At 42.2% G+C, this 25,917-nt stretch overlaps 1 long non-coding RNA gene across 1 annotated transcript; it reads right to left on the bottom strand.

Annotated features, from left to right (window-relative positions):
- Positions 1-2,197: 2,197 nt before the first annotated feature.
- Positions 2,198-25,782, bottom strand: LOC124261614. The gene is made up of 3 exons (XR_006894373.1): positions 25,705-25,782; positions 4,534-4,545; positions 2,198-2,209 (listed from the first exon to the last, which is right to left on the bottom strand). It is a non-coding gene; the product is annotated as an uncharacterized LOC124261614 (long non-coding RNA).
- Between the last annotated feature and the right edge of the window lie 135 nt (positions 25,783-25,917).

Genomic DNA, 25,917 nt, shown 5'->3' with positions numbered 1-25,917 from the left:
CAAAACGTAGCTGATCACATGCACGATATTTGCACATGCTTTTCAACAATTTGATGCATGTTCCCCGTGCAATTCATCTGCATATGGTTTGCAGTTGGTTTCCCCATGTTAGTGGAGAAATCAATCTTCGATGTAACCAAATATATAAACATAACATATAGTGAGTGGTTTAGGTGAGGCTAAACTCCTGATGGGAAGTATATATCTGAACAGACAGAATTTAAAACTAGTCCATGTGACGTCTTTACATGTTCAATACTTGATTAAGCATACATATAAATATATAACATAACAATCATGACGATCTACCATGGCAGCCTTCAGTGACTGAGACTTACACACAGTTGAAGAGACTGAATTGATAATGCTTCCAAGATCTTCAGGATTGTCAACGGAGAATACATATTCAAAGTCCGGATCGTCGGCTATGTAGTTGAGTTCAGTGAGGTCCGATAGGCCCGTTCCAACACCAAACATCTCATCCACTTCTGCACGCAGCAGGTCTGCTTCGGTTGCTGTACCTGAGGAATCGTCACTTATAGAACCAGTGATGAAGATGACAATGTTTTCAGCGTTAGGACGGTCACCTAGGTTGGATGCCAAAATATCGCTTCTTGTGAGTGCAAACGCAGTACCAGGAAGTGCCATGCTCTCCCCTCTCTGGACAGCGTCATCCACTGCAGACAATAGCGCGGGTTTATCTCGCATGTAATCTTGAAGGATAAACTCAACCACAGCAGTTGTCCCAAACTTGACGAGGGCAACGTTGACATTGTTGTTTGCAATGGTAAAGGTGTCAGTGACATCAAAGATGAAGGTTTTCATGGAATTAAAGGTAAGAGCAGAGATGCGACTAGAGTCCTCCAAAATGAAAATCAGATCTTTCCTTGCACTTGGACAAGCTGAAACATAATCAACGACAGTTTTAAGCCATGGATGGTCGCAATAACAATAAATGAACAATAACAGTCACACGCTTATGGAACCTGAACACGCCCAAGGCGAGCAGAATATCGAGATGCAAGCTTCAAACATGTTTGTTCAAAATATTTCTAGGATGTACCTATAGGGCTACGAAATACCTTGATTCCTCCATTTGATATACTCTGTGTATCATACACAGCAATGATATACAGAACACATCTGTGATGGGTATTCAGTACCAGTTAAATAAAAGTGAAGTGGATGCAGCAAATATGTGAAATAGGTAAGATAACACACTGCTATGACGGATAAACGCAAAGTGATGAGATTAAAGCACTGTCGTGGTGGATATACAGACATAGGTGAGATAACACACTGATATGGCGGATAAAGGCAAACTGATGAGATAAATTATTGCTTTTCGTGGCTATACAGAAATAAATAAGATAACACTGATATGACGGATAAAGGCAAACAGACAAGATAAAGCACTGACGGGGTGGATAAATAGAAATAGGTGAGATAACACACTGCGATGACGGATAAAGGCAAACAGATGTGATAAAGCACTGCTTTGGTGGCTATACAGAAAGAGGCGAGATAACACACTGATATGATGGATAAAGGCAAACAGACGAGATAAAGCACTGCTGTGGTGGATATACAGAAAAAGGTGAGATAACACACTGATATGGCGGATAAAGGCAAACTGATGAGATAAATTATTGCTTTTCGTGGCTATACAGAAATAAATAAGATAACACTGATATGACGGATAAAGGCAAACAGACGAGATAAAGCACTGACGGGGTGGATAAATAGAAATAGGTGAGATAACACACTGCGATGACGGATAAAGGCAAACAGATGAGATAAAGCACTGCTTTGGTGGCTATACGGAAAGAGGCGAGATAACACACTGATATGATGGATAAAGGCAAACAGACGAGATAAAGCACTGCTGTGGTGGATATACAGAAAAAGGTGAGATAACACACTGATATGATGGATAAAGGCAAACAGACGAGATAAAGCACTGCTGTGGTGGATATACAGAAAAAGGTGAGATAACACACTGATATGACGGATAAAGGCAAACAGACGAGATAAAGCACTGCTGTGGTGGATATACAGAAGGATAAAGGCAAACAGATGAGATAAAGCACTGCTGAAGTGAATATACAGAAATAGGTGAAATAACAGACTGATATGACTGATAAACGCAAACAGATGAGATAAAGTACTGATGTGATGGATATACAGAAATAGGCGAGACAACACACAGCTATAACGGATAAAGGCAAGCAGATGAGATAAAGCACTGACGGGGTGGATGTGGAGATATAGGTGAGATGACGATGCTGTGATAGATAAAAAGAAATAGCTGAAATAGCACTGTTGAAAAAGTCTCACGTCCTGAAGATGGCATAGCCCATGTCGTACTAATGACCAGGAGATGGACCAATAAAGGTGAAAGACACTGTCGTAGCATCACTGGATTGGACTCGAGAGCGGGGATGCAGCTAAACCCCAGTAGCTTTATAGGTCCTTCGATATGTCAACACTGACGTCATTTTCAAGTTCACTGAGCCAACAGATGTCTTCAGAATAAATTGACCAATGTCATTGAAAGTTCAGCTTCCCGTTTATTATTGCCACAAAGTTCATCGACCTCAGCGTGATGTGCCGTTTATCCGTGTGTCAGTCAAACTATACGAAATAGTTTCAATGATTTTCCGTGACAATTTGAATTATTATTATGTCAGAATGCAGATTAAACGGCTTGTTGCTGGAGATATCAGTAGTGTACTCTAGTATGATCACTGTTAATTATTAAATTGATATGATGGCGAGTGTCGTAAAATAATTTTAATTTCCCAACGAAAAAGGAAAAATGTGACAAAAAGAAAACTGACTCAGTGACAACAGCAGGTGTTTGAGAAAGAGTAACCATAACCTGACCTATAGAACCTGTGGCAAAAATACTGTTCCTGCAAACTTTTGAACATGTCATACCTGAAAATCATTATTTGCAATCATAAATTGTATTGTTTTCAAATCTGCATGGTAGACAAGGTACTGGACAGTTTCATTCAAATATCTGCACAATCTACATGCTATTTTTACATTATAATACAAAATCACACATGGTTTCGAGTGGGAAGTGACTGGATCTGAGCACCAAACAGAAAACTTTCTGATTCATATTTAAGGCCAAACAATTCCATCCGAGCAAAGGACCCCGCAGGGTACAAAATGTGAAAAAGCCCCAAACTTGGCACAAATGTTCACTAATATTTGGTGATCATTTTAAGATAAGGAGGCTTTAGAAATAATCATGCTTCCGCGCATGCGCATCATTTGAATATTACATAACAAATTTCACTGAAAATAACAATAATTTTCAAACAGTTTTATATGATTTTGATAAGCCTTTGACTTACAATCACATACGTGCTGAACCTTTCTAGCATATTCCTTGGCACAAACACAATGATGAACACCTCAGGGAGGCTTTTCTGCAGGTACAGAGATGTTTGCAGCCTTTCGTGCATTTGCATGAAACCAATTCCAAGCATGATTTTTCTGCTTCCGGAAGTGTTGTCCAAATGGGTTTGCAGAGTCCTTCGTCGTTCCTGACCCAACCTAGTCTGTTGGAGATGTTCTTGCTGGGCTATAACAGTCTGCCCCCATACATGTCCTCCATGCTAGGAGGTTCTCTCGATGTGCTGCTCAAGGGCAATTTGCATTGGAGGGATGCCTGGTAAAGAAATATTCTTTAGGAACATAGATTTTCTCGGACTGTTGATGTGAGTATCCTTCTTGCTTTGTCATACATCTTGATGACAAACCTTTCAATTGTAGTGGAGGTGTTGTCTGGTATGAAGGTTGGAGCAGATGCTAGTGTCAACAGGGCTTCAGTCAGCTCAGGCACCGGATTCCAGGCTGCCCAAGCAGACTTCTTCCCCCGTCTGAGCCAAATTTGGTGCTTTTATCACAAAATGCACAATTCTTAAGACATGTCTAGCTAAGCAGCCTAACTACTAAGCTCTGAGGAAGGTCAGAGAGGCTCTCCTTGACAGGCTGGGCCTATGTCGATTTGATGTGAGACAAAGCTTCGTTGGCTCTCATTTTGGTTGGTTGGCACTCAGACACATCGACAAAATTGACATTGAGTCTGTGCTAACATCCTTGGCAAGCAAACAGTGGAATGTCATATTTTCATCGTGAGTTTTGACGGGCCTCACAAGAGAATTATTAAACAATTAACGAGTGCAGTTGTTAATCTACCATTAACAATATATCTATTTTGCAAGCTATTATTAGTAAGGCGTTTGATAATTTGATTACCGTTTGGTTAATAGGCACTTATTGTTGCATATTTTACTGCATCCATGCTGTGTTTACAATGTTACATCTGGTAAATAATAATTTATTGTTATTATTTTAAGAGCTATTGTGGTGTCAGACAAGGGTGTACTCTTGGTCCTCTACTGTTTTCTCTTTTCATCAGGGAACTAATAGGTTTCCTCCCTAGCCAGTTTAGTGACGCAAAATATATTTCTGACCAGACGTTGAATATTATTGCGTTATTGTTCGCTCACGAACTGATATTTATTGCTAAGAGTATTATAAAGCTGCAAAAAAGGTTGGGTGCTTTACATGAATATTCTTGTAAATGGCGGGCTGTGGGGTAGCCTAGTGGTTAAAGCGTTTGATCCTCATGTCAAAGACCCGGGTTCGTATCCCCACATGGGTACAATCTGTGAAGCCCATTTCTGGTGTCCCCCGCCGTGATATTACTGGAATATTGCTAAAAGCGGCCTAAAACCATACTCACTCACTCACTCACTCACTTGTGAATGGGACATGGATCTTAATACAGATAAGAGTAAAATGTGGGGCCCAAATTTAAATATGAAAAGAAATCTTTTTCAATGGTAACCCTATGGAAACGGTTAAATGCATATGAACATGTTTTATTTATGATAACGCCAGACGTTCTATGGACAAATGTATGTCATACATTGTCAGAGCAGGCAAGTAATTTAGTTCATGACATAGTCAATAAAATCATTAATTATGCGATTTTACGTTTCATTCACTGATGCATTTTGCATATTTGAAAGAAATGTGCAACATATGTTGCAATTGAGATTACTCTTTCTCAGTAAAGTACAGATTCTAGTACTTTTGTTAGGTTGAATCCCTTCCGGGATTTGAACCCACGCTCTTAGAGTCAGGCACCTAATCGCCAGCACACAACTTTAAAGGCATTTAGCCACCGCGGCTTCCACCAAAATTCAGATCCACCAGATTCTAGTACTGTCGAGTCCCATCAGGGATATGAGCCCACACTCCCAAAGTCAGGCAGAGTCAACCTCACAAAAGTGCTAGAATCTGTCCTTTACTGAGAAAGTGTAATCCAACTAAAACATATGTTAAGATTGTACCAATTTGTTTGTTTTTAATATGGGATATAGATCATCGCAATAGCATTGGGAATGTGAGTGGTATCGTCTTCAGGTTACATATCTAACGTTTGACGTTATACAACAGACAGATATACCCACCAATGTTATGTCCATTGTGAATAGTAAGCAGTCAAATCAGTCTGGACATTTAAATAGTTGCTTTATCAATATGGATTTGGATGTTGGATACGTCTGGATGTTGGTGATACTGAAGCATTTATGTATACATTCAGTCAATGAATTAAGGATTCTGCACAGCTGAACTGGCACTCTGTAGTCGATAGTCATTCTTTAGCATTTGATAAATCTCATACAGATTCAGTCTCGTGAACACAGGCGAATATTGACTATATTTTGAAGAAAACATGTCTTTGATGATAAGGATAAACGATTTGTGTGTAAACATTGCAATGCTATAAGAAATTAACATTAAATAATGTACAATTGTCATTTTTGGGGGTTCGGTAGGGTAACCTAGTGGTTAAAGCGTTCGGTCGTCACGCTGAAGGCCCGAGTTCGAATCCCCACAGGGGTACAATATGTGAAGCCCATTTCTGGTGTCCCCCACCGTGATTTTGCTGGAATATTGCTAAAAGCGGCGTAAAAACTCACTCAGTCACTTACTCATCTTCTCTGCAAAAGAGGGAGAAATATCTATTACAAAATGTAAATTATCAGTTGTACTATGAGTCAAGTGTCATTTTCTACAAGAACATAATTGTATCTTGTATATTATTTAATGTTGATCACCGAAATGTAAACAGGCTTCTCCTCATGTACATCTGACGCCAGACAAGGTGAACGTCTATCGCCTGTGTTGTTCGCATTATTTATAATGATCTCAAAGTATGACTCATATGGCGGTGTTCGGTTCAAATCAAACTAGTTTAATGATACAATTATCTCTACTTTATGTTGTCGCTGGGCTATGTGCTACAAAAGCAAAAGTTTAGCCAAATCATTTTTCCCTTATTCCACAAGTACCATGGAGACTAAACATAATACCATATAAACACACTAATAATAACAGAAAGTCCACACGATTTTTTTCAAAGGGCAGATTTTGACTGGAGGTTCTAAATAAAATTTACATTTACCAGACTATTTGTAACTTTCATATCATAAGCAAATATATAAAATCTATAAAACCCTTACCGATCCTTTGCCATTTTTACGTCTTGCGCATATCCATTTACATTTTACAGATTCAATAGGCCATCCAAGCCAAGAAGTTTAAGTGATTGGTACTTTTTAAAAAGGTCGCCGTTTTATGTTCATCCATAACATTCCGCAATGGACTGTTTTATGTATAGTAGTGTAAGTGTTAAGGGCAGCGACATATTTTCTTTCATCTCAACAATGAGTAATTGTAACAACTCGATGACAAATCCTTCATCTGGTGAAAGGAGACAGAGCGAAGCGCCCTTAAAGAAGGGTGGCATCATGGCATGTGACCACTTTTGGCGTCGATACATGGTGCATTGAAAAATAATTATATCATTGAAAGCATCCTGGAAGATAATGTTTCAAGTTTGCCCAACTGAGCTAGAGCTGATCCTGTCGGCGTCTGTCAATTTTATCGTGACATGGTTTTGGAGGTGAGTGGGTTGGAGAAACAGGCGGTAATGGCAGTTTAGCAAAGCAGCCTCAAAAAACTCATGATCTTTCTACTACGTGGCGTTGCATTGTTGCACTGTGGTGTAGTGGTTAGAGCGTCCGCCCGGAGAGTGGAAGGTGGCGGGTTCGATCCCCGACCGCGTCATACCAAAAGAGACGTTAAAATATGGTACTTGGTGGTCCCTGCCTGGAGCTCGGCATTAATGGGTACAACAAGGACTGGTCGGCTCGGAGTCAGTATAATGTGTCTGAGTGGGGTATTCATGCTTCACTGCGGCATGGTATCTCAGTGAGCTAGCACTATATAACCAGCTTCAGTCTGGGCTAGTACAAGCAGCCGCACATACACATACACACGCATGCACGTCGTCATATGAGCGAAATATTCTCAAGCACGACGTTAAACCCAATTTCACCTCACCTCACCTCACCTCGCATTGTTGCATTTCAAAAAAGTTCGAACATGACCTTGGACGATATGGCTAAAATGCCGTTAACAATAATGGCATCTGTACTTCCATGAAATATGATGTCATCATATACTGTCAGACACGTACCCCAAACTATCGGCGTTGAGTAACGTAAGTGTTAGTTCTCTAGGTCGCCTGTAGACCTTTACACGACCATCAGAGCCGTCAAAGGAAACCCTGGATACTTCTGAGAACGGTATACTGTCCGTGTCTAGTCTTCTGAAACTCATCTGCTGTCTACGTCAAGCTGGAGGTGCCTGACGGTGATTTTGAAGCAAATGTTCCCTTCATTTGTCTCAACCCAGGAATTCCGAGACGTTAATGTAGCAGTTTGGTGCACCACTCGAATACGGTTGTCTTTCTGAATGACAATTGTTACTGAACTTTAATGAGCACTGTTACCTTTTTTGTTAGAATACTTGTCATTAAACAGTTATTTGTTCTGAGAGTGTCGTTTTCAAGATACGTGTCGTATCGTTCTAGTTTAATTATGTTTGCAAGATGAGATCTTGACAGTTCAACAGTTGACCGAAATAATTACGGTCTTCTTTCAAAACGAATGTGAATAGGGATGTAAATGAGCAATTGCGTTGCTTGCATTTCAAAATCATTAACACAGAACATGACCTGGAATGGATGTTCTAGATCAGTACAAACTTGAAAATGATGTATTTTGATTAACGCTGAATATAGCCTTGACAGACTCCTTTATCTTACAACGCATTTATCAAAACATCTAGAGCGTAATGCCAGTACAGAAAACGGTAGTCATTTGTATCCAGCGTACTTGATTGCGTAATACATCCAGGTAGAATTATTCCCAAATGCATTCATTGTAAGTCTGTATGCAGCGTTTCTGGGTCTGGCCGCCCCGATTTCTTGAAACAAACTTAAGTCTGAGTTCAAAAATTTAAAGTTTTACTCAATTTTGAGAAAACGCAGGAAAATGGATTTTCACAGAATAGACTGAAATTGATATTTAACTTAAACATAGTAGAAATTTAAGTTTAGTAGATACGTAACTTGAGTTGTTTTGGCTGTTTGATTCTAGAAATGCATCAGAGTAAGGAATTCAGCTGTTTTAAATGGTCAAACTCAGTTTGAAATTTAATAAAACTTAAGTTTGTTTTGAGAAATCAGATACTGGAAACATCATTCCGAACGGGGGCGGTGGTGTAGAGTAGTGGTTAAAGCGTCGCTGGTCACACCGAAGACCCGGGTTCGATTCCCCACATAGGTACAATGTGTGAAGCCCATTTCTGGTGTCCTCCGCCGTGATATTGCTGGAATATTGCTAAAGGCGACGTAAAACTAAACTCACTCACTCACTAATTCCGAGCGTGCAAATTGTGTGATGGTCCCGCCGTTAGTGCAATGGTCCATTCATGTGATTCCGATATTCCAACAGCTCCAACCTCTGATGTCTACATCTCACAACTTTTGAGGTGCAATGCTTCTTAAAGAAAGATTTCAAAGATCCGGAACATTTTAAGGTGAACATGTTTGCATATGTTTATGACGGGTGCCACCGGTGGGGCAGGATACGCTTATAGTTTTGCGAACTCCTGCTATCATCAATATTTGATAGTGATTCATAAACACATGCTTTGTCATTCTATCTCGTGGTGTTAATCACTGGATTGTCAGGTCCAGACCCGATTGTTATACAGACTGTGTCCTACAGATGTAATTTCTTATGGATGTGGAAAGGGTTTTATCTTTTCTATTTGCAAAGTAATACTTTTATCGCCTTACTCGTCGGGCATACTGTGTTGGAAAATCAGAGGTATATAACGAAATTGTAATTAGTCTAAATTTGATTTAAAACCGAACGCATAGCGTGAGGTTTTAAATAAAAATATTAGAGCTGTTATAATTTCGTTTTATACCTGATTTTCCAACACAGTATGTTTATCTCCATTCTACCAAAACCGCGGTATTAAGATTTTAACAAAAATACATATTGTTATATACATCTGAATGACTTTAATTAACGACTTTAATACAATCCAGTATTTACTGAAGTCATGGTAGAATGATTCATAAACACATGCTCTGTCATCGTATCTCATCTAGTTACAGGTAAGGTGAGGTGAAATTGGGTTTAACGTCGTGTTTGATAATATGTCGCTCATATGACGATGTGCATGCGTGTGTATGTGTATGTGCGACTACTTGTACTAGCCCAGACTTCAGCTGGTTTTATAGTGCTAGCCCACTGATATACCATGCCGCAGTGAAGCATGAATACCCCACTCAGACACATTATACTGACTCCGAGCCGACCAGTCCTTGTTGTACCCATTAATGCCGAGCGCCAGGCAGGGACCAACAAGTACCATATTTTAACGTCTTTTGGTATGACGCGGTCGGGGATCGAACCCGCGACCTTCCGCTCTCCAGGCGGACGCTCTAACCACTACACCACGGAGGCGGTCGACAGAGCGCAGCTGTACAACTGTAGTGTTGATGAGTGTGGCGTCAAACATGCACACAAACATGTTCAGAATATGCTGAATGATATAGTCGGCACTGTTTGTCGCTTCTACTTATCAAACTTTCTCTATACCACTGGGCATTAATCCCCCACAAAATGCGACTGAATGATCTCTGTTAACCCTCCCGTACAATACGGATATGTCATGCTCGTGATATAACACCCCGAGCCGACCCGGGTTGGAACTGGCACTGTAACCAATTTGAGTAGATCGGTGCTCATGGTCTGAGTTATTGGATTCTTTGGTCCTAACACGATTATCCACACACACGCACACACGCACGCACACACTTATATGCCTGGATATATATAATGATGTGGAGGGTGTTAAACAAACATTGAAAACCGACTGAGTCGAATTTCTGGTATAGTTGAATATTGATCCGGGCCATGTTGGAGAGACGTGTAAATCTTTCTCAAAATTACCATCGCACAACAAGGTGACAAAACTCAAAACTAGAAAATAATGATGACCACAATATATTTTACATTTTTGTGATTATTGTTCGTATTTTCACACTTTGGAGCCCGATTGTCTACCCGAGACGAACAGAACAGTTAAATTACTCAGATTGGGAACTTCTTAGATACTGCATGCTGAGGCCCACACGGAACTGGAATAAAAAAATGACGTGTGTTAGAATCCTTGGATCTAGTATTGGCAGTCCAAGGACATTCACTTTTAATCATTCAAAACCTCCTTCGTTTGTCTGTAATCTGCAATATTATTGAACCTTTGGGCAAAAAAAGTATAATCATGATAATTGGGTACGAACAAAAAATAATTTAAAAGCATTACAAACCTGAACATCGCCTATTGTGAGATAATTATTGATGCGATGCATATAACACCGCATTTGATACCCCTATCAAAAACCTCACGATCAAATAACATTTTGTTTTATATCACCATCAGTTAAAAGCACTGTGTGTATTTTCCCTTGCCTCACAGCTTTAGCAGTAGAATGTTTCAACAGATACATTCAGGTCGTGTTCAAGGACTGACGAACACATTTATCTATGAATAAGGAACCTATCAAAATATTTATTTCTGAATAAGGAACCTACCCAAACATGCACCAAGACCATATTTGGCACTGTAACCCACCATATTTCGTCAGTGTAACCCACCATATTTCGTCAGTGTAACCCACCATATTTCGGCACTGTAACCCACCATATTTCGTCAGTGTAACCCACCATATTTCGGCACTGTAACCCACCATATTTCGTCAGTGTAACCCACCATATTTCGGCACTGTAACCCACCATATTTCGGCACTGTAACCCACCATATTTCGTCAGTGTAACCCACCATATTTCGTCAGTGTAACCCACCATATTTCGGCACTGTAACCCACCATATTTCGGCACTGTAACCCACCATATTTCGGCACTGTAACCCACCATATTTCGGCACTGTAACCCACCATATTTCGGCACTGTAACCCACCATATTTCGTCAGTGTAAGTTCCGATATGTTTTCCTGTTGTTTTACAGCATTGTCCTCGCTAATATCATAGAGGAGGCCAAATATATTAGCTTGACCCAATCTATGGAATGGAATCTGGAATTTGGCGTGACGACTGAACGCATTAAGCATTAGGCCACCCACCGCCATGTTGTTTCTTTTGATGGATACACCGTCATAGATATCAGGACAAGGTACCATTGATTGAAAAATATGGGCACTTGTGCTGATGAACATTCCGGTTCACTTTGGCGAGCTATACTCTCCTTAAGAAGTCAAGGTTACGTAGCTTGTAATATTACAACGACAACGACAACGACAACAACGACAACAACAACGACAACAACAACAACAACGACGACAACGACAACAACAACAACAACAACAAACAGTGGTGAAGTCCCTTTCTTCTTTATCGGTGAATTAGAAAATGAAATTGTTTGTAAAACATATGATGTACAGCTCTATCCTTATATTGGGAGATTGTAGTGTTACTGTTTGGTGATGGTGTGATCTTAGTATCTGATGCAGTGGTAGGTTTTCAGAAACAATTGTACATTTTAGAGAATTATTTGAATGAAAGGAGATTGGCTGTAACATTGAAAAGTCCAATATTGTATTCTGAAATGGTGGACGTATTCAACGACTGTACAGTGAGTCTATAATGGCAGTTCAATGGGAATAGTTACTGAACTGAAACATATAAATATCTTTGTTTACTTTTTAATAACGCATTGAATCTGAATCAAACTTATGTTGCCTTATCAACACAGGCAGAACAAATATTTTGTCTTATCTGTATGTCGGATATCTAAAACATATATCATCGGTTATTTATATGTGATTTTAGGAAAGAGTATCTTCACACAGAAAGGTTTGAGTAACCCTTATAATTAAAAGCTTTCTAGATTTGTATTATCAGGAGATGAATCTGCCCATATTACACCAGCCTGGTTTCTAACACATAAACTGATATTAAGAAATAGTTTGATTTCTGCTGATAACTTTTGTGATTCTTTCACTATTTGCATTGTCAATATTTTACCTGTCCTTGTGATCAATGTGCTTTAGATACAATATTCGTTCTTAATCTTGAATATCGAGTTTTGAAGTAAATTAACGGGCAAAAGAAAGTTGTCACTTTTAAAGTAATTGGATAAAAAACCAAAAACTATGACACAGATTTGAACTCAAGCAGAAAACATTCGCCAAAGCGCAAGATGGTCCCTATAACTACGCTGCTGTCCGAAAACGCATCGTGCAGTTTATAAAACGTGAAAATCGTAACTGTGGGACATTGGTCCAAATGCACGTGCATGGTTGTGGCATAAACACCGATGTTGGACAGAGCAAGCATGCAGTAAAGAAACAAAATACCACCACGAATTTGCGAGCATTACGCAACGAGACGGGGCGATCGGTATGGGCATTGTGGGGTTTTCAGATGGAAATCGGTGGTAGCGACGCGACTGGGAGAGAGTCAGATTAGTCTGTCCAGAAACGTTCACCCGTTCGATGGAGGAGGCGTCATGGTATGGTGCCACATTATTGTCCTGAGGACAACAAGACTGGTTATTACGTAGACGGTAATGTCCGAGTAACTCTCCATTCCTTAAAAATAATGGAGCAGAGGGCGAGGAGAGTTACGAGGAAATTACCCTACTTAAATTACATTCAAATATTTCTGTTATCAAAATTAAATGTCAAAATGACAAAATGAAGTCTTTAATTTGAAGCTGGTACACATTGCTCCATTCCTGAAAAGTAATGGAGCGAGCAGACAATGGAATGACGTCACAAATGTAATTTAACTGGGGAATTCTGGCTGCGCAGGGATAACGTGTTGAGACCTTTTGAGGTGCCTTATATTCGACACAGCCAAAAGTCATTTTGCAGTACGACAATGCGAGGTCTCACACCGCCAGAAACGTTCGAAAATACCTGCAGCGGCCGGCGCGTTCTCCGGACATGACACTCATTAAACATCTTTGTGATCATCTTGATCATCAGCTGAGACAGCTGTACACCTCCAGCGAACCGACAGGAACTGGAACAGGCTCTCTTCGACTTTTGGAACCAGATTTTTGCTGACGTCATCCGCCGACTGACGACGTCAATGAGGGGACGTGTGTTGGCGTGTATTATCACACTCGGTATTGATGGCGTGTATTATCACACTCGGTATTGATGGCGTGTATTATCACACTCGGTATTGATGGCGTGTATTATCACACTCGGTATTGATGGCGTGTATTATCACACTCGGTATTGATGGCGTGTATTAATCACACTCGGCATTGATGGCGTGTATTATCACACTCGGCATTGATGGCATTGTGGCGTATTATCACACTCGGCATTGATGGCGTGTATTATCACACTCGGTATTGATGGCGTGTATTATCACACTCGGTATTGATGGCGTGTATTATCACACTCGGTATTGATGGCGTGTATTATCACACTCGGTATTGATGGCGTGTATTATCACACTCGGTATTGATGGCGTGTATTATCACACTCGGTATTGATGGCGTGTCCCCTGATTCCTGTCTCATTATACACTATAACACATGTATTATTATATTTGCACTTTTTGAATGAACTCTGATTTGTGTGCTTTTTAATTTTGACCCTTCACTCTTTCTGAATGAATTGCCGCAAATGCAAGACCGGCATTACAATGAATTTTCAGTCAAATCATAGGAAAATTATCATAAATGTCACACACGTCTTTGTTTCTATTTTCTGGTCAAGTAAAATCGGGGATAAATTTCCTTTGTCCGGTAGTTTAGTAACGGATGATTGTTATTGAATAAGGTATATGAACGTATTTACAAAGTAGTAAATTATGTCATGATTTACCACAAATGTCTCCTTTGCCGACGTATCCTTCAAGGCATGTGCAGGTGAAGGACCGGAAGGTGTTGGTGCAGTTGGCGAAGGGGCTGCAATTGTCCATATCAAGCTCGCACTCGTTTATATCTGAAGATACATAGAGATATGTGTGTACTCCGCCAGGGTGATCATTTTCTTTTCATTAACGTTGGCTTATGGCAGTCGTTTGCTTGGTTGAATTTAAGTTTTACACCGCTTTTAGCAATATTCCAGCAACATCACGACGGGGGCTCAATGGGCTTCACACACTGTACCAACCCGTGAAGATCCGGGGTAGAATAGGTCTTCAGCAACCCATTCTTGTCACAAAAGGCCAGCCGACTATGTTTGTCGTAAGAGGCGACTAACGGGATCGGGTGGTCAGGCTTGCTGACTTGGTTGACACATGTCATCGGCTCCCACTTGCGCAGATCGATGCTCATGCTGTTGATCACTGGATTGTCTGGTCCAGACTCGATTATTTACAGATCGCCGCCATATAGCATTAATATTGCTGAGTGCGGCGTAAAACTAGACTCACTCACTCACACACTGTATCCAAGTGGGAATCGAACCCGGGTCTTGGCGTGACAAGCGAACGCTTTAACCACTAGGCTATACCACCGCCCCTTTCGTCGCTCGAGGCTGCTTGTGGAACATTGAATGCATAAGCCAACATCATCGTCACGACAGTCGTACGTCCACATAAAGGATTCAGAGATACGATCCCCGCTAGAATGGCCGGGTCCATAAGCAACCTTAAGCGATGACTATCGGTCTGTTAGTGAATAAATACACACAACATCATATAAAAGAGGAAAAGACCTGAAGCTATATTTTCTGATCTGGACACATCCAGCTGTACAGCTCTCAGACAGCTGTGATGTGAATGTGATGGTCCCATTATCAGAACCACACCCGTTCCTATTTGAACAACTGTCGTTCCTATTTGAACCACACCCGTTCCTATTAGAACCACACCCGTTCCTATTTGAACCACACCCGTTCCTATTTGAACAACACCCGTTCCTATTAGAACCACACCCGTTCCTATTAGAACCACACCCGTCCCTATTAGAACCACACCCGTTCCTATTAGAACCACACCCGTTCCTATTAGAACCATACCCGTTCCTATTAGAACCACACCCGTTCCTATTAGAACCACACCCGTTCCTATTAGAACCACACCCGTCCCTATTAGAACCACACCCGTTCCTATTTGAACTTATGATGGTTTGTTTATTAACTTGTTCTTTAACCACGCACTCAGCAATATTCCAGCTATATGGCGGCGGTCAAATATCGAATCTGGACCAGACAATCCGGTGATCAACAGTTTGAGCATCGATCTACACAATTGGGATACATTGACATATGTCAACCAAGTCAGTGAGACTGACCACACGATGCCGTTAGTCGCCTCTTACAACAAGCATTGGTTACTGAGGACCAGTTCTAGGTGAGGTGGGGTTAAATTGGGTTTAACGTCGTGCTTGAGAATATTTCGCTCATATGACGACGTGCATGCGTGTGTATGGTTATGTGCGGCTGTTTGTACTAGCCCAGACTTAAGCTGGTTTTATAGTGCTAGCCCACTGAGATACCATGCCGCAGTGAAGCATGAATACCCCACTCAGACACATTATACTGACTCCGAGTCGACCAGTCCTTGTTGTACCCATTAATGCCGAACGCCAGGCATGGACCAACAAGTACCATATTTTAACGTCTTTTGGTATGACGCGGTCGGGGATCGAACCCGCGACCCCTCCGCTCTCCAGGCGGACGCTCTAACCACTACACCACGGAGGCGGTCTGAGGACCAGTTCTAACCCGGATCATCACGGGTCGACCTGTGATGATAAACAATGATATCATATTCGGCGTTAAACCCAAACAAAAGTGCTGAGGTGCTTCCAACTCACCATCACAGGCAGTTGTGCCATCACCACTTAAACCGGATTTGCATGTGCAGTTAAATGCTGGGGGCGTTGGACTGGTGCAGACTGCGTCGTCGAGGCAGTTGTCGGTACCTTTGACACAGGCATCAATCACTAGGACAAAATGGATACATGTTTTAGTTAAAAAGGTTAATGTTTAATTAGGGTTTTTTATATTCGATGGTTTTAGATTAAAACTACTCCATGTATACTCATGCAAAAGGCGATAAGTGGTAATTGTAGATTTTACATCTCTACTCTATATACTACAAAACTCTTGGTAGGGATACCCAAATATGTTATTCTATGAAAATAGACACATGACATATAACAGTTTCGGGTATCACTGAAAAACATCCTGAGGTGAGGTGAAATTGGGTTTAACGTCGTGCTTGAGAATATTTCGCTCTTAAGGCGACGTGCATGCGTGTGTATGTGTATGTGCCGCTGCTTGTACTAGCCCAGACTTAAGCTGGTTTTATAGTGCTAGCCCACTGAGATACCATACCGCAGTGAAGCATGAATACCCCACTCAGACACATTATACTGACTCCGTGCCGACCAGTCCTTGTTGTACCCATTAATGCCGAGCCTCAGGCAGGGACCAACAAGGTACCATATTTTAACGTCTTTTGGTATGACGCGGTCGGGGATCGAGCCCGCGACCTTCCGCTCTCCAGGCGGACGCTCTAACCACTACACCACAGAGGCGGTCTGAACAATAGTGGAGAAATTATAGCTGTCAAGTGCATTGTATGCATATTCTTTATGTATTTATCATGATGGATTGGTTGGTATGTTGTTTGACGCCGCACTGAGCATTATTCCAGCTGTATTCTGTAAATATTCGAGTCTGGACCAGGCAATCCAGTGATCAACAGCATGAACATCGATCTACTCAATTGGGATACGATGACATGTGTCAACCAAATCAGCTAGTTTGACCAGCCGATCCCCTTACGACCAGCATGGGTTACTGAAGACCAATTCTAACCCGGATCTTCACGGGTATCATGATTGGAGGTGGAATGGTATGATAGATTCTCGTTTGTTATCGGGCTCCTTACCTTCACATCTTGATCCTGTAGCTCCCACGGGGCACATGCACACGTTGTTGGGCCGGTCACAGATGCCGTCGTTCTGGCAGAGGGGGCTACATTGGTCGCCTGTAAAGAACCTTCAGTCTTGCGTACAACTAGTGACACAACAGAACGTTATGTATGCATGGAGGTCTGTCTTTGTGGGGGAATTATTGATCACGGAGTCACCATTTTTGAGAGTACGTGAGTGAGTATGGTTTTACGCCGCTTTCAGCAATATTCCAGCAATATCAAGGCGGGGGACACAAGAAATGGGCTTCACACATTGTACACATGTGTGGAATCGAACCCGGGTCTTCGGCGTGACGAGGGGATGCTTCAACCACTAGGTACCCCACCAGCCTCCTCTTCCCCAATTTTGGAAAGAGTGACTGAGAGAGGGACGTGGTGGGGGGGGTGGGAGAAAGAGGGTGTGAGGGAGACAGGGGGAGAAGATTAGGTGGGGGAACAGTCTTATAAAGCCTAATTTAATGCAGGTGCACGTGCGTCAAAGACTTACATGTCACGAGTCCTACGTCGGCCACTATCCCAGGGAGAGCGGAATAGCTAGGAAGGGAGAAGACGTACTCTCCGTCAGGGTCATCGCCGATGTAGTTTATCTCCGTTTCGTCATCCACCGCAATTGCTACCGCGAATATTTCAGCAAACTGACGCAACAGGTCGCTCTGTGAGAAGAGATATAAAGGTGACAGAATCTTGCCCAATACACAACGTTGTAGGGCGTGGGTTGTGGCAGTAGTGGTGACGGGCATATGTTGGTGTTGAATGGGATGTAGAGCTGAGTGGAGTGGAGATGGGTGTGTTATTGGGCACGTGTTGGTGTTGAATGGGATGTAGAGCGGAGTGGAGTGGAGATGGGTGTGTTATTGGGCACATGTTGGTGTTGAATGGGATGTAGAGTGGAGTGGAGATGGGTGTGTTATTGGGCGTGTGTTGGTGTTGAATGGGATGTAGAGTGGAGTGGAGATGGGTATGTTATTGGGCATATGTTGGTGATGAATGGGATGTAGAGCGGAGTGGAGATGGGTATGTTATTGGGCATATGTTGGTGTTGAATGGGATGTAGAGTAGAGTGGAGATGGGTGTGTTATTGGGCATGTGTTGGTGTTGAATGGGATGTAGAGTGGAGTGGAGTGGAGATGGGTGTGTTATTGGGCATATGTTGGTGTTGAATGGGATGTAGAGCGGAGTGGAGATGGGTGTGTTATTGGGCATATGTTGGTGTTGAATGGGATGTAGAGCGGAGTGGAGATGGGTGTGTTATTGGGCATATGTTGGTGTTGAATGGGATGTAGAGCAGGTGGAGATGGATAGAGTGTGTTATTGGGCATATGTTGGTGTTGAATGGGATGTAGAGCAGAGTGGAGATGGGTGTGTTATTGGGCATATGTTGGTGTTGAATGGGATGTAGAGCGGAGGTGGAGATGGGTGTGTTATTGGGCATATGTTGGTGTTGAATGGGATGTAGAGTGGAGGAGAGATGGGTGTGTTATTGGGCATGTGTTGGTGTTGAATGGGATGTAGAGTGGTGGAGATGGGTGTGTTATTGGGCATATGTTGGTGTTGAATGGGGTGTAGAGTGGAGTGGAGATGGGTGTGTTATTGGGCATATGTTGGTGTTGAATGGGATGTAGAGTAGAGTGGAGATGGGTGTGTTATTGGGCACGTGTTGGTGTTGAATGGGATGTAGAGTGGAGTGGAGATGGGTGTGTTATTGGGCACGTGTTGGTGTTGAATGGGATGTAGAGTGGAGTGGGAGATGGGTGTATGTTATTGGGCACGTGTTGGTGTTGAATGGGATGTAGAGTGGAGTGGAGATGGGTGTGTTATTGGGCACGTGTTGGTGTTGAATGGGATGTAGAGTGGAGTGGAGATGGGTGTGTTATTGGGCACATGTGTTGGTGTTGAATGGGATGTAGAGTAGAGTGGAGAGATGGGTGTGTTATTGGGCATGTGTTGGTGTTGAATGGGATGTAGAGTGGAGTGGAGATGGGTGTGTTATTGGGCATGTGTTGGTGTTGAATGGGATGTAGAGTGGAGTGGGAGATGGGTGTGTTATTGGGCATGTGTTGGTGTTGAATGGGATGTAGAGTGGGGAGAGAATTGGGGTGTGTTATTGGGCATATGTTGTTGGTGTTGAATGGGATGTAGAGTAGAGTGGAGATGGGTATGTTCATTGGGGATATGTTGGTGTTGATTGGGATGTAGAGTGGAGTGGAGATGGGTATGTTATTGGGCATGTGTTGGTGTTGAATGGGATGTAGAGTAGAGTAGAGATGGGTGTGTTATTGGGCATGTGTTGGTGTTGAATGGGATGTAGAGTGGAGGAGAGATAGGTGTGTTATTGGGCATGTGTTGGTGTTGAATGGGATGTAGAGTAGAGTGGAGATGGGTGTGTTATTGGGCATATGTTGGTGTTGAATGGGATGTAGAGCGGAGTGGAGATGGGTGTGTTATTGGGCATATGTTGGTGTTGAATGGGATGTAGAGCGGAGTGGAGATGGGTGTGTTATTGGGCATATGTTGGTGTTGAATAGGATAGAGTGGAGTGGAGATGGGTGTGTTATTGGGCATATGTTGGTGTTGAATGGGATGTAGAGCAGAGTGGAGATAGGTGTGTTATTGGGCATATGTTGGTGTTGAATGGGATGTAGAGCGGAGTGAGAGATGGGTGTGTTATTGGGCATATGTTGGTGTTGAATGGGATGTAGAGTGGAGTAGAGATGGGTGTGTTATTGGGCATATGTTGGTGTTGAATGATGTATGTAGAGTGGAGTGTAGAGATGGGTATGTTATTGGGCATGTGTTGGTGTTGAATGGGATGTAGAATGGGAGCAGAGTGGAGATGGTGTGTTATTGGGCATATGGTGGAATGGGATGTAGGAAGTAGGTAAGAATGGGTGTGTTATTAGGCACGTGTTGGTGTTGAATAGGGTGTAGAGTGGAGTGGAGATGGGTGTGTTATTGGGCACGTGTTGGTGTTGAATAGGATGTAGAAGTGGAGTAGAGATGGGTGTGTTATTGGGCATGTTTGGTGTTGAATGGGATGTAGAGTAGAGTGGAGATAGGTGTGTTATTGGGCATGTGTTGGTGTTGAATGGGATGTAGAAGTAGAAGTAGAGATGGGTGTGTTATTGGGCATGTGTTGGTGTTGAATGGGATGTAGAAGTGGAGTGGAGATGGGTGTGTTATTGGGCATATGTTGGTGTTGAATAGGATGTAGAAGTAGAGTGGAGATGGGTGTGTTATTGGGCATGTGTTGGTGTTGAATGGGATGTAGAAGTGGAGTGGAGATGGGTGTGTTATTGGGCATGTGTTGGTGTTGAATAGGATGTAGAAGTAGAGTGGAGATAGGTATGTTCTATTGGGATATGTTGGTGTTGATTGGGATGTGTAGAGTGGATGGGTATGTTATTGGGCATGGAGATGGGTATGTTATTGGGCATGTGTTGGTGTTGAATGGGATGTTATTAAGGTAGAGTGGAGATGGGTATGTTATTGGGATATGTTGGTGTTGATTAGGATGTAGAGTGGAGTGTGGGTAGGTGGGATGGGTATGGTATTGGGCATGTGTTGGCATGTTGAATGGGATGTAGAGTAGAGTGGAGAGTATGTTATTGGGCATGTGTTGGTGTTGAATGGGATATAGAGTAGAGTGGAGATGGGCATGTTCTTTGGGGATATGTTGGTGTTGATTGGCCTCAGTTGGGATGGTCTGGTAATGGGTGAGTGAGTTTAGTTTTACGCCGCTTTTAGCAATATGCCAGCAAGATTACGACGAGGGAAACCAGAAATGGGCTTAACACATGGTTCCCATGTGGACACCAGAAATGGGCTTCACACATTGTACCCATGTGGGGATCGAACCCAGCGAACGCTTTAACTACTGGGCTACCCCACCGCCCCTGGTAATGGGCTTAAGGCGATAATGTTGGGGGAATTGGTTGTTGAGCAGCTGGTGATCGATATATGTTTGAGTTCGTTGGAGTGTGGTAGTACTTGTAATGTTGAATGTTAATAGGTCGAATGTGTTAGTTACCTTTCGACATTAACATGATAGATAAAATATGATATTGGTTAATAGAAAGCGTCATACCCGGTGTCACAACCGGTATCTCTCCCATAGCAAGCGTTTATGTGACTCACAGCTGCAAGGAAGTGAAATCACACACTCACTTAATATCAATCACTGGTTTTCTAGTGCCACAAATTCCAAATGATGTCAGTACTGGATATCATGGAACTTCGGAAACAGGCTTACCTCGTTTCTCGTTCTCGCAGGATCGTTTGAAGTATCGTCTGTTATCAAAATGACCACGTTGTCAGCAGCAGCCCTGTCGCCTCTAGCAGGGTCAAGGACGTCCGTTCGTGCTAAAGCCAGTGCCTCATCAGTGAATGTCGCGCCATTGCTTTGCACGATGGCCATCACGGCCGCTGTTAAAGCAGCTTTGTCGTCGGAGTAGTCGTCCAAGTAAAACTCCACCGTCGCGAAGGTTGCAAACGTTATGACAGCAACGTTGACAGTGACGTTAGAGATTGTAAACGTCTCCGTAACGTTCAACACAAACTCTTTGACCAGGAGAAAATCTGATGCGCTGATACTTCCTGAATCATCGATTATAAATATCAGATCTTTCTCTTCCAGACTACAATCTGCAACAAAATCCATATATACAATTTATATCAGATATTTTACTTCAAAACGATAATCTGCAACCAAACCCATATGTATCATAAATATCAGATATTTTTCTTCTAGACTACAATCTGCAACCAAACCCATGTATGTCATAAATATCAGATATTTTTCTTCAAAACTACAGTCTGCAACCAAACCCATATATAATAAATATCACAAAATAACACAATCTATTATCATTTTCAATAAGGTAAGGTTCATTTGGTATTTTACATAAAGCCTTTTTTCATCATCGTATTGTGTTTCAACTTTCAAATTTCAGGAAAAGTTCAGATCACGCTCACACAAGTTCGAATCCCAGATGGGGATCAAGCTGTACTCTACTGAGCAAGTGTAGTGCCAAACACATGTATAACATATGTTGTATTCATGTGAGGCGAGGTGAAATGGGATTTAACGTCGTACTTGAGAATATTTCGCTCATATGACGACGTACATGTTTGTGTATGTGTGGCTGCTTGTACTAGCCCAGGCTTAAGCTGGTTTTATAGTGCTAGCTCACTGAGATACCATACCAGTTAAGCATGAATACCCCACTCAGACACATTATACTGACTCCGAGCCGACCAGTCCTTGTTGGGCCCATTAATGCCGAGCGCCAGGCAGGGACCAACAGATACCATTTTTTAACGTCTTTTGGTATGACGCGGCCGGGGATCGAACCCGCGACCTTCCGCTCTCCATGAGTAACCACTACACCACGGAGGCGGTCAGCCTCATATGAACCTAAGATTGTAACGGTTCTTGAGTCTGATAGAAAGATGGTCAGTAATGATGACCAATACGTCTTCTAGTCACGCCGAAGAGCCATTCGATTCTCGCATAGGTACGACTCGTGAAGGTCCGGGTTAGAATATTGATCTTCAGTCACCCATGCTTGTCGTAAGAGGCGACTAACAGCTGACTTGGATGACACATGTCATCGGTTCGCAATAGCGCAGATCAATGCTCATGCTGTTGATAACTGGATTGTCTGGTCCAGACTCGATTATTTACAGACCGCCGCCATATACATATATATGTAGCTGGAATATTGCTGAGTGCGGCGTAAAACTAAACTCACTCACAAAGCGATCGTAGTGTTACATCAGTTGCTAACTATGTGTTAAAGTATGGGAGTTAAGACTGTCTTAGAGCTACATCAGCTTTGTGAATACTGTCCACTTACTTGTCTGAGCCGTGGACTGGTGCAGGCAGACAAACGAAGCAACGATCAATGTAATAAAACGCATCTTCATCAGAATAGCGGAGTCTCTTTGTCAACTGTTTAGATGGTTCTACTTAGACGAGGGTTTATTTATTGACTTATGTGAGAATGCTACATGCTGCGACTTAGCCATTACGTGCCAGATATTTACATCATCACGGCGGTAAATTACCAAATTCATTAAACCGAGTTATTAACGCAGTCAAAGTTTGTTATGCAGATGTTGCAAGAGGTGTCGTGCATGGAGAAGGACTGAGAAGATCGCCCCCCAAGTGGGTACGTAGATTAAATGAAAAGTTAATTATTGTTGAAATGTTTCTGGTCCGGCTGGCAATTCGTCCTATCGTTCAAAGGACATTTATAGAAAACTGTGCCCGGTTATAGATCACGTTCCATTTATCACAAAATCTCATTTTGAAAAATGTTTGGATCGACCAATGAGAGTCCAATTCCGAGAACACACTGACTCGCTCAATAGTTACTTTATGTTATATTCATCGAGAAATTGGAGTGCATCGTTAGCTATAGGAAACAGAAATTCATGTATGTGACAAAGAGGCAGTGTTTGAAGTTTTGGACAACAGTTATTTCACGAAAACATGAACTGAAAATTCAGAAATCGAACCCGTGTCTTCAGCGTGACGAGCGAACGCTTTAACAACAAGGCTACCTCACCGAAACCTAAAATGAAAGTTGATCGTGGTACAAAAGCTGGGGTTAATGACTGACTGACTGAGTTTAGTTTTACGCCGCTTTTAGCAATATTCCAGCAATATCACGGCGGGGGGACACCAGAAATGGGCTTAACACATTGTGCCCATGTGGGGAATCGAACCCGGGACTTCGGCGTGACGAGCCAACGCTTTAACCACTAGGCTACCCCACCGCCCCTTGCTCACATGAAAAATAGGGGGTTAATGCCTTCGATACATTCATACATGGTGAGTATGACCTCTGTATAAGCAACCAGAGGGTGTCTGATCCTGAAAGCGGATCAGTAGTCCATATACGACGTCGTAGATACTCTAATACCTATAACGGTTATCAACATATACAAAGAAGGTATTATACGCAAACCGTTTCGAGCAAGAGTTAGTGAGTGAGTGAGTTTAGTTTTTTCGCCGCACTCTGCAAAATTCCAGCTATATGGCGGCGGTCTGTAAATAATCGAGTCTGGACCAGACAATCCAGTGATCAACAGCATGAGCATCGATCTGCGCAATTGGGAACCGATGACATGTGTCAACCAAGTCAGCTAGCCTGACCACCCGATCCCGTAAGTCGCCTCTTACAACAAGCATGGGTTACTGAAGATCAATATTCTAACCCGGACCTTCACGGGTCAAGAGTTAGTGGATGGAGCACCTCTTTATATATGATATCAGTTCGGTTGATCTTATTCAGGCGTTTCCCAGCTATTTCGACCTTACTCAGTGTGATTATATAATAGGTCACCCGTGAAGATCCGGGTAAGAATTGATCTTCAGTAATTCATGCTTGTCGTAAGAGGCGACGAACGGGATCGGATGGTCAGGCTTTCTGACTTGGTTGACACGTCACCATATCTCAGTCGCGATGCTGATCGATGCTCATGCTGTTGATCACTGGATTGTTTGGTCCAGACTCGATTATTTACAGACCGCCGTCATATAGCTGGAATATTGCTGAGTGCGGCGTAAAACTAAACTCACTCACTCAATATAACAGGTCCAAGTGGAACAATAATTTCTGTTTTAAAGTTTTATGCTAATTACTGTTCATAATTTATTAAAATTCTAAGATTAAACAAGGTAAAATCCATCAACATGATTATGGCAGAAACATACTTTTAAACCATTCTCTGTAATAACTCGATACGAACTCAAGTCTTTAGATTTTGTTTTTACAATAGTTTGAAATCTTTGTTTTAGAGTTACCTTTCCCTAGTAAAGGGAGGTAATAACTAGGAAGCGAGACGGAGCAAAGTTTATCGAACAAACAACATTGTCAGGTCATGTCATCACACAAATGTATATTTTGCAAAATTGCCCAAGGAGATGACCCAAAGACAACAATACTGTTTCAGGATGAAGAAACTGTTGTTTTCATGGACAGGAAACCTGCGACAAAGCATCATTATCTAGTCATACCCAAAAGCCACAGGTCTGATGCAAAGAGTTTAGCAGCAGACGATATAGAACTTGTTAACACACTGGTGACTGTGGGGAGTCGTGTTTTGGAAGAGAATGGAGGACAGGTGTCGGATGCAGTGATGGGATTTCATTGGCCGCCATTCCATAGCATCAGTCATCTGCATCTGCACGTGATCTCGCCGAAGCAGGACATGGGGTGGATAGCCCGGGGTATCTTCAGACCCGACTCACTGTGGTTCGTCACTGTGGAATGGCTGCTGAACAGACTTACAAAAATGAAGGACAACCCACATTGAAATATATATGAACATTTGTTTAAATCATTTAATTATATTTGTGCAGGTATACATCTTTAAAGAAACCCCTCAAATACCATACTGATCTTTGGAGAATGCACGAGTGTATTTAATTTGTGCATGTACACAATATTTTTAAAGAAACTCCACAAATACCTCATTGATGTTTAGAGAATACACGAGTGTATTTATTTGTGCATGTATACAA

The sequence above is a fragment of the Haliotis rubra genome, unplaced genomic scaffold (genome assembly GCF_003918875.1).
Source record: "Haliotis rubra isolate DU_JTF1 unplaced genomic scaffold, ASM391887v1 Scf800, whole genome shotgun sequence".
Classification (NCBI taxonomy): domain Eukaryota; kingdom Metazoa; phylum Mollusca; class Gastropoda; order Lepetellida; family Haliotidae; genus Haliotis; species Haliotis rubra.
Note: the sequence above shows the minus strand (reverse complement) of the source record. Positions and strands in the feature narration are given on the sequence as shown.